This window comes from Rhinatrema bivittatum, chromosome 8, assembly GCF_901001135.1.
Source record: "Rhinatrema bivittatum chromosome 8, aRhiBiv1.1, whole genome shotgun sequence".
In the NCBI taxonomy this organism is placed as follows: domain Eukaryota; kingdom Metazoa; phylum Chordata; class Amphibia; order Gymnophiona; family Rhinatrematidae; genus Rhinatrema; species Rhinatrema bivittatum.
The window spans coordinates 45,352,011-45,366,240 of record NC_042622.1 but is presented as its reverse complement, the minus strand read 5'-3'; the positions used below and the strand labels follow the sequence as shown (position 1 = coordinate 45,366,240).

At 46.1% G+C, this 14,230-nt stretch overlaps 1 long non-coding RNA gene across 1 annotated transcript in view; it reads left to right on the top strand.

Moving 5' to 3' along the window:
• Positions 1 to 8,902: 8,902 nt before the first annotated feature.
• LOC115098048 overlaps positions 8,903 to 14,230 on the top strand; it is a 30,845-nt gene continuing 25,517 nt past the window's right edge. Inside the window, exon 1 of the long non-coding RNA XR_003858398.1 lies at positions 8,903 to 9,326. This is a non-coding gene — a long non-coding RNA (uncharacterized LOC115098048). The remainder of the gene's footprint in view (positions 9,327 to 14,230) is intronic.

Here is a 14,230-nt window from a genome sequence, read left to right as displayed (position 1 = left end):
GATAAAGGGGTTGGAATGGCTCCTCTGTGAGGAAAGGCTAAAAATGTTAGGGCTGTTCAGCTTGGAGAAGTGGTGGCTAATGGGGGGGGGGGGGGGGGTTATGATAGAGGTCTATAAAATCATGAGTGGCATAAAACAGGTAAAGGTGAATTGGTTATTTCAAATAATACACAAACTAGGGGACACTTCATGAAATGAGCAAGCTGCAAATTTAAAACATGTCGGAGAAAATTTAATTTTCACTCAGTGCACAATTAAGCTCTGAAATTCATTGCCAGAGGATGTGGAAAGGCAGCTGGCATAGTTGGGTTTAAAAAAAGTTTGTAGGAGTTCTTAGAGAAGTCCAAAAACTGCTATTAACCAGATAGACTTGGGAAATGTCACTACTTATTCCTGAGCATTAACATTATGGGCTCTGTCTACTGTTTGAGATCCTGCCAGGTAGATGTGGCCTGGATTGGCCACTGTTGGAAACAGGGTGCAGGGTTTGATGAACCTTTGGTCTGACCCAACATGGCAATTTCTTATGTTCTGAATGTGCCCCATGTTGGGCGTTTCATTTTCCTCAGCTTTACCCAATATTATTGCCTGATTTTCCCAGCTAGAGAATAAACACAGTCGTTCAACAAATCGTGTTAGGGCCTCTTTGTGCAATAAAAGGGGTCTAACATGATAAACATGCAACCTTTATCCCGTTGCGTGTTTGTATGCAAATTTGATAATGTGTATGCAAAATTTAACCTTTTTATGCAAATGCAGGACTCCTACTGCATGTTGCGAAAATTTTACGCACACTAACATGGGATTTAATGTCGGAAATAACAACACTTTTTTTTGGTACAGTAGAGGGAGAAAAACGTTTTTATCATGGAATAGCCACCACTCTCGCAGCTCTAATGGTGGCTAATAATGAGGGCTTTGCTCACACACACTACTCAGCCCTGCTGGGCCAAATAAAATACCCTCCCTTTTCTATGTTAGGAGAAAGTCTAATAGTAGAGGGATACTGGCTGCTTCCCTGATCCAGTTATGTGCTAGAATCGGGATTTGCAAACACATGTAAGGGCTTTCAGCCTATTTGATAACAAACGCGTATATATGCGTCCATGTTATAATGGTGGCAGCCATTTTATTACATATGCGCGCCTTCGTGCACACACAATATCAAATAGGCTGAAAGCGCCTACATGTGTGCCCTATTTGATATGTATGGGCACAACCGGCAACATCCACACATATGCACATTTTACAAAGTGTGCGCACAGGCACACACAAACGTTGTGAAATGCCCTCCTTTGTGTCCATTGCAATGTATTCGTAATGGATGTGCGCATGCATGCGCAAATCCTGCTTCCACCACGTAAGTAGGGGAATTTTAAAAGGGGAGGTGCACCGACACCATCGCCAGTTTCACCAGTTTGTTCCCAGTTTGGACAGGCAAGGGATTGGACTTCCTAAACCCCCTAGTTTATGTTTTCCTTTCCCCCTTTTAGCCTCAACCCATAATAACATGCTGACCAGCCTATAAAGTTTTCTTTGAGGACATACATGCCATCCATACCAATAGTAAAGTTATGAGGCAGGGGACCTTAGTGCGTACCGGTGCACTTAAGTTTATATGCGCACATCTATTGGCCTCCCCCCCACACGCCAATGCCCCAACCCTTTTTTGCTACTTTTCACATGTGAGGGGAAAACGGGAAATACACGCATACTCGGGTGGCATATAAAAAAAAAAAAGTTCTGCGTGTGTCGGTCTGACATGTGTGCATTTCTCCCGGTTTGGGTGTGCAACCCGCTAATGTGTCGCAGCCCTCGATAAATTGTTCCGAGATTAAAAAAGAATTATCGGGAGGTACGATATTTATATGTGCGATGCAGCATCTCTAAAATTTACATAACCACATCCCCTTTTTTTTAATGCATCGCTAACACATGATATTCCCAGGATAAATATAGTTTTTTGATTAATCTAGGCCAATGTTTGCACTCTTCGCATTGCCAATCAAGGATTTTATTATCGCATTAAAGAAGTAGTTCTCTGAAACTAGTATCCTTGTTCCTTTTTTTATTTTCCCCTCCAAACCAGCCCAGCTGCAAGGGATAAAGGATTGTTTCATTCTTTGGTTCATTCTTTTGGTTTATTCTGTTACTTCTTTTTTGCATAACTGCAGTTCTTTTTTATTGTAAGGACCCCATTGAAAGGGAGCGATGTTACATTATGAAGACGAATTTTCCATTGGACCACCCCAAATGCATATAGCTCCTTCAATATCATTTAAAAAATAATTAGAATCCACAAATTATCATGTGGCACAGACCCTATGTGGCAAACCTAGAAAATACCATACTGCTCTGTTGGAATGAATTCTAGGGCAGCAACGGTGGTGACGTGTTTTTTTTTTTTTTCCTAGTCCCTTAAAAAGAGGAAAGTGGAAAACAGAGAGTACATTCAATTCTTTATAATATCTTCCGCTTGCCCTGCCACAACTCAGGTGGATATATTTCTTGGAATAAGAATGTATACATAAGCATTAAGAAAAACAACTTGAAGGAAAAGAGGGGAATAAAATAATAAATAACTTGAAAAGTACAAAAGAATCACTTGATTTTGACCTTTCTTGTTTTGGAGAGGAACGCTCTGTCTTCAAAATCGGTAATGTTGGGATGCTAATCTATTCTAATGCTATTTAATCCTTTTGATATGATTTTAATTAAAAATACCTAAGGATGTACTCTGTTTCATCATAACAGCCTGAGGGTTGTCCTCTCTCACCGTATCAGCAATACACACTTAACTCTATGGTTCTTCTACCTAAGGTTCGGCTACCAATACAAAATATCACCTCATAAGTCCCTTCCTGTCATCCGGACTATGGTTTACTGGTTGGTAAGGCTTGCTTTCAGGCCGATAATATAAAACCCATGCTAAAATCGGAGTTAAATTATAGCATGGATTGCACTTAACATGTGCGTTAAAAGCAGGGCTCTTATCTGTGTGGCCAAATTTCATTATCTTATGGAAGCCGTCAGAAGATACCGGTAATGAAATTTGGGCACACAGATAAGTGTATCATCACATTTCATTAGAAATATTCCAGAATTTGTATGCATATTTCATTATTTGAATTGTGGTTTGTGAAGCATCATAAGAATAAAAAGCTTAATACAAAATAACAAAGAAAAAATTGGACACAAAATAAGAGTTGCATCACAGAATTGGGGACATTGGGTCACTTGAATAACATGACCGATGATTAAATAAAAGGCTGAGTTTTAAAGTTGAAGAACTACACGATGAAGCCTAGTATGAAGGTCATAAATATCTAATACATGTTGTTTGGAAATTGAGTGTTAAGGATGGACCTTTTGGTAGTGTGAAGTTATTGATTACATATTCACCAACGGTCCAAGACTGCATACTCAGTGGTCTGCGTGGTTAGGAGAGTCTTTAAGTAATTACATTTTAAATTAATACAGAAAAAAAGTTATTACTTAAGGATGCAGAATTTTAAATATTTTGAGCAGAATTTCCCTAGAAATTCACTGTAAGAATGTTCCTTCCACTCGCTCTCCCTGCTCCCCTGGCCACTTTTGCCCTCTCAGGCCCCAACTCCTCCACCTGCAGTATCTCTCCCCTCCAGCTCTAGGCTCAACCTCTTCTACTCTATCATCACTCCCAGAGTTTGACCCCATTCTCAGTACTGCCCCTCACACAGGCTCCTTCTGTCTCTCCCTCTCTGACACACATGCTCCCTCTTTCTAGTGCACATATTTCCCCCCCCCCCTCATACAGACTCTCTCACTCTCTCGTACACCACATCCCCTCATACAGGGTCCCTCTCTCTTGCACACACCCACACAAGCTCCCTTTCTCTCTCACACATACACCCTAACATAGGCTACCTATGTGTTTTTCTCACGCACCCCTTCACACAGGCTCTCTCTCACACATACACAATCCCTTCACACATGCTAGCACCCTCACATACACATGATCCCTTTTTCATACACAAGATCCCTTTTTCATACACACAATCCTTTTCATACACACCAGCTCCCAATCTCTCACACACATACACACTCCTTCACAATCTCCTCATATAGGTTTCCTCTCTCTCTGGCACCCTCACTCAAGCACCCCCCCCCCCCAGTGCTCTCTCTCACACACCCCTACTCAACCTCCCTGGTTTCTCTCACACACCCCTGCTCTCTCACTTACCATGCTCTCTCTCACACCCTCCTGCTCACCCCCCTGCTCTCTCACCCCCTCTCCCTGCTCTCTCTCTCATAACCCTCCCCCTCCTCTCTCCCCCTCACCTGCTCTCTCTCACACCCCCTTCCCCTGCTCTCTCTCACACCCCCTCCCCTCCTCTATCTCACTCTCCCCTCCCCCTCCTCCTCCTCTCTCCCCCTTTCTCCCTTCTCTCACAACCCCCTCACCTCCCCTCTCTCACACACATACACACGTACACACACACTTCTACACACATTCACTATCATCAGGGCCTTCATTTTCACCATGAGCGGAGCGCATCTGGCAGCATGCGAGGGCCTTCATCTTCACTGCAAATGGCGTGTGCTCCATTCGTGGCACCCCAGGACCTTCATCTTGCTGCAAACAGTGTTTCGGGGCTTCATCTTTGCTGCGAATGGCGTGCACTCCATTCATGGCATGCCGGGTCTCCTCTGCCAGAATCTCCTCAGGACTAGGTGTTGTGCCTCCTGACTTTGGCATTCTATTCAGCTGTAGATGCCAACCCTAGAGAGCTTACACATTGTTCAGCTATAGGTTGAATCCCCAGAGAACTTACATTGGCAATGGTAAGTCTTCCTGGGTCTGAAATGGAGTACCACACTAGCACAATAGACAACATTAGCCACCAGAAATTTGAGTTTACTCCACCTCAAACCCAGGAGTTAAATTTCCAAAGGTAAGCTCTCTTAGGCAGGCACTACTGTTGAGCTCTTGGTACCCACCCATCCAGACAGGCTGTGCTTTATTCAACTAGCTCCAGGTGCCTTCCCCAGAGAGTTTACTGTATACACTCGTATATAAGTCAAGACATTTATGACAGAAAATAAGGCCAAAAAATCTGGCTCGACTTATACACACATACTATAGTGCAGTTTTGGGGGGGGGGGGGGGGGGTTTGTGCCCATTTCATTTTCGAATTGGGATGGGCCATTTTGGTCCACCCCGGATCAGAATTTTTTTCCTTCAAAATTTTGTTTAAAAAATAACACACCCCCATAACCTGCCCCAAACCTTCAAATTTCATTAAATATAAAGCCCCCCTCCTACCCCCTGCCCCCCCAAGACTCACCCTGGACCACCAGGGACTTTGGGTGAGTCTTGCTGGTGGTCGGCCTGCACATTCACTGCTTCTGCTGTGTTCAGTGCAGCGGGAACAGAAATGTTTAACCTTTGACTTGGAAGCAGGGGATTCTTCCTGGGCAGTGTTGCCAGTTTAGCAATTTTGTAGCTAGATCTGGTTTTTTGTTTTTTTTTTTAACCAAATAGAGATTTTAGAACTGTGAATGAGACAGGGAGCTAGTTTAGCTATTTTTGGACAATTTAGCTACAAATCTAGACACTTTCTCACAGCTGTAAAATTTTCATTGGCTTTCCTACTTAGCAGAACCTATCTGCAAGCAAAAAGAAGTGCAAGAGAATGAGACCTCCTCTGGCTAGAATGGAACAGGAAACAACAAGAGAGTGAGATGTTTTGGCTAGAGTGCCATGCTGGCTGGTCCTGCTCTTTCTCCTGTCACTATTACCCCTCACTCCTCAGAACAGGCTTTGCTGGTTCAATCTCTCCCCTATCCCCTACTGCCAGAGACTCTGATGACATTACAGCCGAGCTCTCTCTGCTAGGAGAAAGAAGAAATCACAGCTGAAAAAAAAAAAAGCAGGTGTTGCAGTACCTTGAGATAGACTTACAGCAGCAGAACAGAAACTAAGGAGGGGGTATATTTTATCTTCAGAGTTTGCTGTGAAACTGGGAGTCAAGGGAAGTTCTCTGCCATGCTAACAAGTAGGGATGTGAATCGTGCTTCTGACGATTGAAAATATCGTACGATATTTTCAATGTCGTCAGAAATCGGGGGCTCCCTGAAACCGATAGGAAAACCCCACAAAATTGTTTGTGGGGTTCTCTTATTGTTTTGGGGGTGGGCGAGAAAAACGGCACACCAAAACAACCCATAAATCCACCCCGACCCTTTAAAACTGATCCCTTAGCTTCCCCCACCCTCCTGAACCCCCCCAAAATGTTTTACAAGTACCTGGTGGTCCAGTGGGAGTCCCAGGAGCGATCTCCCGTTCTCAGGCATTCGGCTGCACTAATCAAAATGGCGCCAATGGCCCTTTGCCCTTACCAAGTGACAGGGTATCCGTGCCATTGGCCGGCCCCTGTCACATGGTAGGAGTAATGGACGGCCAGCGCCATCTGGTGCGGGCCATCCAGTGCTCCTACCATGTGACAGGGGCCGGCAAATGGCACAGATACCCTGTCACTTGGTAAGGGCAAAGGGCCATCGGCGCCATTTTGATTAGTGGCAGCCGACGGCCCGAGAGCGGGAGATCGCTCCCGGGACTCCCACTGGACCACCAGGTACTTGTAAAAAGATTTGGGGGGGGGGGTTCGGGAGGGTGGGGGAAGCTAAGGGATCAGTTTTAAAGGGTCGGGGTGGGTTTTTTGTTTATTGGCTCGGGCGCAGCCGATAAACAAAAATGCGATCGGGCCGCATGAAAAAAAATTTACGATGTGAATTGGAACCTGAATTAGAACCGATTCCGGTTCCGATTCACATCTCTACTAACAAGGCCTCTGTGTGAGCTGGCTGGGCTGATCTCAGAGAAAGGCAATGCAGTCAGCCATGAATACAGTAAAGGGTTGATTTTCGAAAATGCGCGTGGTCGTCCACGTGTGTATAGTTCCTGGTGTGTGCACATGGACGTGACGATTTTATAACATGTGTGCGTCTCCTAGTTTGCTCCAATTAAGGAGCAGATTGGTAGAGAATTTCCCTATCCCCCTAACTACCCTTCCTACCTTCTCCCCGCTCCTCCCCGACCCTTAACCTTTACCTAGTTTGCTAATATTTTTTTTGTTTTATTACTTACTGCTCCTTCCAATCAGAAGTAACTTTGGCGTGCCAGCCAGTTGCCAGTGCGTGCTTTCCGGGCCAGGGCCTATTGGCTGCTGTTCTGGTCGGTTGCACCCCTCCCTGCCCATACCCCGCCCCCAAGCCCACCCCTTTTGGATGGCCCTGCACGTCTGCACGTATTGGGAGATACGTGCATGGCTTGGCTGTTTCTAAAATGTGCTCGGCGTGCGCACGGCCCGGCCGTGAGTGTAACTCCAGGATTTTATGACCTAAAGGAAGAGGAAGAAGTGTAAAGGTGGCTGCTGCAGGCTGGTTAAGGGCTAGCAGCAAGTGGAAAACTATACGTGATGATGCTGTAGTGCCATAGGTTAGTCAGTTCCAGGGGAAGTGACACATGAGCAGTAGCAGAAGCAAGTATGTCTGTGCCAGAAAAGCAAAAGTGTGTGTCTGAGAAAGAGTGTGTGTCTGTATCTGAGACAGTGCGTCAGTGTCTGAGCTTGTCTAAGACAGTGCATGTGACTGACAGAATGTGAATATGCGTGTCACTTTCTGAGACAGCAAGAAAATATGTGTGAGCGTGAGCTACCCATCTTTCCCCACCAATATTAAGCTCACCAGCTTTGCTGACGCCACTGCACAACAACATGGTTTTAGCTACTTTTACCCAATCTGGAGACTTTTCACAGTGGATCTTATTCTTCAGGAAGGAGTTGGTAACACTGTTCCTGAGTGTTTTCCCCCTGTGTCTTCAGTCAGCTCTGTCTGGTCTGTGTGATTCAGCAGGTAATTTGGCCTAGCCCTGCAGAATAATCCTCTTCCTTCCTCTTGATCAGGGGTGGGCAGTTCTGGTCCTCGAGGGCCACAAACCAGTTGGTTTTCAGGATATCCCTAATATGCATGAGAGAGATTTGCATGGACTCTGCCTCAGTTGTATGCAAATCTATGTCATGCATATTCATTAGGATATCCTAAAACCTCGACAGGTTTGTGGCCCTCGAGGACTGGAATTGCCCACCCCTGCTCTTGATGCAAGACCAGTCCAGCAGAATGGGTTGTACCCTTCTGCCAGCAAATAGAGAAAAAAAACTCAAAATATTCACACACGCACCCTCCTCCTTTAAAGGTCTGGTGCTACCTTCAGCTCTTCAGTATTTCTTTGCTTCCAGCAGATGTTGCAGACATGCAAACTGGCCACTCCCAGGCAGGCTTTAGGTCTAGCTTCCTGGTGGAGCATAGGCTGAATCCTGGGGGTGTTCTAGGCAATGTTCCTTGTGGACTGATTTCTCCCTTCCCTCTTGGGAACTGACTCAGGGGCCGATGCAATACAGTGCGCTCAGCCGAGGCAGTCAGACACGGGTTGAATTGGCGCTAATGAATGCCCTAATGCAATAAGGGGATTAGCGCCTATTCAATGCATGTCAGATGGGGAGCGAGTCTAATAGCGCTAATCACAAACAAATGCATGTGACTGAGGCTATTAGCATTCACTCCAGATGGAAAAAAACAACGTGGGTCTAAGACACACATCTAGCGCTCAGTAATTAACGCCTGCTTGGAGCAGGCGTTAATTGCTGAGCACTCCTTAATCCAGTACAGAAAAGCAGAAAAAACTGCTTTTCTGTACTGCCTCCTACTTAATATTGTTGCGATATTAAGTAGAAGGAAAAGTGAAACTAAATAAAGTTAAAAAATAGAGAAAAAACCCACTGGCAGTCGGGTGCAGGAAACAGACTCTCGAATGACAAGTGTCTGTTTCCTGAACCCCCTGGCTGTGCAGGGTTTAGGAAAACCAACGCTGATAAACTTGGCGTCGGTTTTCATAACCGGCGGATCACCGACGCCGTTTGGGTTCACGATAGCAAGGAGGTGCTAGGGTGCGCAAGAAACCCTAGCGCCTCCTTACTAACACAACCTCTTAATTCCATCCTGCCATCTTCTCCGACCCGAGGCCTGCCGTTCCTGCCGCCCTGAGGCCTGCTGACCCGAGGCCTGCTGTCTCCACCAACCTGAGGCCCACCCCCTCACCACGCGCTGCCGACCCGACCTGGTGCCGCTCCGGTCCCACCGGAAGAGAGGGAGACACCACCGGAAGTGTAAGCGAGTGAGATACGCCGGGAAAGAGAAAAAGAAAAAAACCCTGATGTGAAAGATAAAGAAGAGCCGCTGACCCCCGTAGCCACTGAGAACGAGAGAGAGAAAGAAAAGAGAGAAAAGTAAGGACCGCGCCGACGTACTGTGCCGCCCACTCACCCTCCCTGCGTTCCTGAGCAGCCAATCAAGGGCTGGGAACCGCGTCCTGCCGACGCCTGGGAGGCCGGCTTTGCAGCCCTTTAAATCTCGGCTTGCTTCAATGGCACCGCGCGCACGAAGGAGCGCGACCTAAGGGGCCTGCCCCTTCGTGCCTCCCAATTTGGGCCCCGTAACACCATTTCAAATGGCTCTACCACAACGGCTCCACCCGCTACAAGTCTTTGAAGTGTAATCTGGGCTAGAAACTACTATCCTCCACCCCCCCTCAGCCCACGTCTCCCCAGAGATCTCCAATATCCTAACTCTGACCTGAGAAGGACTTGTACTACTACAACAACTCGCCTTATACCTTCTAGGACTACTCCTGGGAGTGATTCCTACCTCCCACCACCACACCCTACTTCATACCCACTTAGACACCCACCCCCTTCCTGCTAAAGAGTTTCTTATCCCATCCCAACTTTCCATCAATCACCCCTTCGCCCCCTACATTTACCTATCCTCTTCACCCTCTCCAACACTCACTGTGCTACAACTATGCACATGTTCTTCATATCCTCCATCAAACACTATCCCCTAGCACACCACTACCCCCTCCCCAAGTTCCCACCAGAGAGTCACAGAAACCTTCTTTCCATCATGACCACTCCCCTTACACAAATAATCAGCCTTACTACCTTCCTAATCCTCTTCCTAAATGCCCAATCCATCTCCAAAAAAACCTCCTTAATCAACGACATACTTACAGACGACAAAACGGACATACTAGCCATTACTGAAACATGGCTAAAGAACACTGACATCGCCCTTATCAATCAATTGCCAACTGAAACCTATGATATCTTCTCTATCCCCAGGCCCCCAAAAAAAGGGGGCGGTCTCCTCCTAGCAGCTAAAAAGACCATAAAACTCTCACATAAACCCATTCCCCCTCCTCACAAATTAGAAATCAGCATATTCACTGCTCCTAACCTACAAATCAGCTTAGCTTACGCTCCCCCAGGGCTTCTTGAAAAGAACCCCTCCCTCCTAATCGAATACATTTCTAAACACATAAATTAAATTGTCACTCGCCTGCCATCATCCTGGGTGACTTTAACATCCATTTTGATATCACTCCTATCTCACCCGCCTGTGATGCCATCCTAACTGCACTAGATGCACTAGGATTCAAACAGCTTATTTCTAAACCCACACACCGGGCAGGGAACACCCTAGACCTCATTTTCACTAATACCCAAATTCAATCCAACCTTCCCATTTTCTCCCCTATCCCCTGGTCCGATCACTACCGCATTGACATCACCTGCACTATAAATAACACCTCTACAACCATACAACCCAATAAAAAAACCATTCGCTTCAGACGTAATTGCAACCAAGAAGACCTAGTAGCAGCCCTCACTACAGAACTCAATAAACTTGATTTAACTAACGCAGACACTGCTCTTAACTCCTGAAGCCACTGAACTGACACTATAGCTAACAAACTCTGCCCCATTCAATCTTGTGTGATCGACCCAACGAAAACTAAAAAACAACCATGGTATACATTAGAGATGTGAATCGTTTTTTGACGATTTAAAAAATCGTCCGATATTTTTTAAGTCAAAAATCATTAGAGTGCGCGATACAATACAAATTCCCCCATTTATCGTGAAAAATCGTCAATCGGGTACGGGAGTTATTTGGGGGAAGGGTGGGAAAACCGACACACTAAAACAACCCCTAAACCCACCTGACCCTTTAAAACAAATCCTTTACCCTCCCGAACCCCCCCAAAATGTTTTAAATTACCTGGTGGTCCAGCGGGGGGGGGGGGGGGGTCCCGGCGCGATCTCCCACTCTCGGGCCATCAGCGCCATTTTGGCTGCCACTAATAAAAATGGCGCCGATGGCCCGATTAAAAAAAAAACCCACCGACCCTTTAAAACTTACCCCTTAGCCTCCCCCACCCTCCCGACCCCTCCCCAAAACCTTTTAAAATTACCTAGTGGTCCAGTGGGGGCGCGGGGAGCGATATCCCGCTCTCAGGCCATCGGCTGCCACTAATAAAAATGGTGCCGATGGCCCTTTGCCCTTACCATGTGACAGGGAAGCCGTGCCATTGGCTGGCCCCTGTCACATGGTAGGAGCACTGGATGGCCGGACATGGCCCGCGCCATCTTTAAAAATGGCGGTGGCCATCCAGTGCTCCTACCATGTGACAGGGGCCAGCCAATGGCACGGCTTCCCTGTCACATGGTAAGGGCAAAGGGCCATCGGCACCATTTTTATTAGTGGCAGCCGATGGCCTGAGAGCGGGATATCGCTCCCCGCGCCCCCACTGGACCACTAGGTAATTTTAAAAGGTTTTCGGGAGGGGTCGGGAGGGTGGGGGAGGCTAAGGGGTAAGTTTTAAAGGGTTGGGTGTTTTTTTTTTTTATCGGGCCATCGGTGCCATTTTTATTAGTGGCAGCCGATGGCCCGAGAGCCGGCGCTACCTTTGCCCTCACTATGTCATACGGGCGACGGGTCACCCGTATGACATAGTGGGGGCAAAGGTAGCGCCGGCGCCATTTTGAAGATTGGCAATACGGCCCGCATGCAGGAGGTCGCTCCCGGACCCCTGCTGGACTTTTGGCAAGTCTTGTGGGGGTCAGGAAATCCCCTCCAAGCTGGCCAAAAGTCCCTGGGGGTCCAGCGGGGGTCCGGGGGCGATCTCCCGCATGCGAGTCGTCGGGAGCCAGAAAACAAAATGGCGCTGGCGCTACTTTTGCCCTGTCACATGATAAGGGCAAAGGGCCATGGCGCCATTTCTCAACACAGCAGTGGCCAGAGAGCGGGAGGAGATCACGTTGGGACCCCCCCACTGGACCCCAGGTAATTTAAAACATTTTGGGGGGGGGGTTCGGGTGGGTTTTAGGGTTTTTTTGGTGTGCCGGTTTTCCCGCGCCCTATTTAACGATACAATACAAATGCCCCTGACGATAAATCGAGGGCATTTGTATTGTATCGCGTATCTAACGATTTTGGACGATTTTAAAATTATCTGACGATAATTTTAATCATTCAAAAACGATTCACATCCCTAAAAATCCAACTAAACAGGATCCAATTTGTTTCGCCTGAATAAAACTTCCTCAGGGAATGTTTCTCAGAACATATACTTATCCATCCTACACCATAATTCTTCCCATATCATTATCGATGTCATTTACATCCTCTTCAAGCACATGCTCAAATCAATATCGATGTCAATATCCTTAAAATGCTCTTCAAATACTTATTCACTTTAATCCCTCACAATCCTCTGTTGTTTTCCAATCAACTCCCCGTTTCAACTATCGCAGAGATGGTACTGCTATTTTCTCCAGTTTTCCTTCATAACGACCTCTGTCAACAGTAAACAAAGATATCCATTACAACTCTATATACTTCAACTCAAAATACAGTGACCCTAAAATCTCAAACTCACCCACATTTCCTTCTCACACCAATATTTCATATGCTGAATTTCTCTCCAACCTACCAACCTCCCGTTTTAACCACAACCGGATACTACACCACCACTATTATGACTTCTTCCGGTCCCCCGAACAATATTTTCAACACTTTCTTCTGTCTTTCCTCTATGTTTAAAAAATGTTTCAAAAATTATTCTCTTTACCATCAAAATCTATATGAAATATCCAACTTAACTCAGCTATCATAAAGTGTAACAATTACCTCCATGATTCACCTCCCTTCCCCAATCTTCTAGAAATTCAACTGCACATGGAACTCCTTCCACATCATTCTATCACATCAAAAAGACATAATACAAATATACATCATTATCTTAACAAATATTGCATCTACCCTTCAATCTAGAGAACCAGCCAAAAATAACAAATCTCCATATCAGTTACCTTCCTTCCTCGCGATCCTCAACGCTGCCTCTCGCCCAAATGCGGGCCTGCGTATTCCATCTATTTACTCCCATTTTTAAACTCCACAGCCTAACTATGCATTGATACTCATAATGCATAGTCCCCACTAAACTTCTACTTAAACTAACTACCTCTACATACAACCTCTTTTACTGCCTGTTATTTCAATCTCAGCCTTCAGTTGAACATCACCAAAATTCACATTCAAACCATTTCATGTGAATATAAAGTTTGTATTCCCCATAGGACAATTATCCCATTTTTTACACAGCTATTCATGTTCCAATCCCATAACCACCATCACACCACACCAGATAGGTCTATTATTCCCATTTTCTTCTTCATTTCCAACCCTTGACACAAAGTGACATTAGTGTTACATCTCTCACTTCTGGGGGCTTCTCACTCCAAACCTCTTATGGTTACACTGACCTCGAACCTCTCAGAGTCCTCAAACCTTCCCAGACTCTCCATATAATCAGCAGCATGCAGGATTTCCCATTCGCCTTCATTCTCTGGAACTCACTGTGGCTCACCTCCTCTTGGATCAATCCTATTCTCTTCCTTCTTCTAGTCTATTTTCCTCAATGGGAGGACCCACCACTTCTCCACTTTGACTCCTGGATATTCCTTCAAAGAGAGGAAAGCCTTCTACTCCACAACCTTGAGCCTCTTCCCTTGAGGAGAAAAGCCTCTGCAGGGCCCCAATTCAAAACTGGAGTAGTCCCAGGGCCCACCAGCTCACAGGCTTGCTACTACAGGCCATTACATCCTGGATGTTCTTCCCTCACCAACTCCAACCTGAGAGAGGGCAAATAATGGCCAGTTCCTGCCAAATTCTACCACATTTATACCTCCTAGTAAACCTTCTTCAACCAATCACGGAAACCCACATTCATAAGGGACCCATCCCTTAAACCCAAACAGTATTAACACAGCCTATAGCTTAGTTTCCC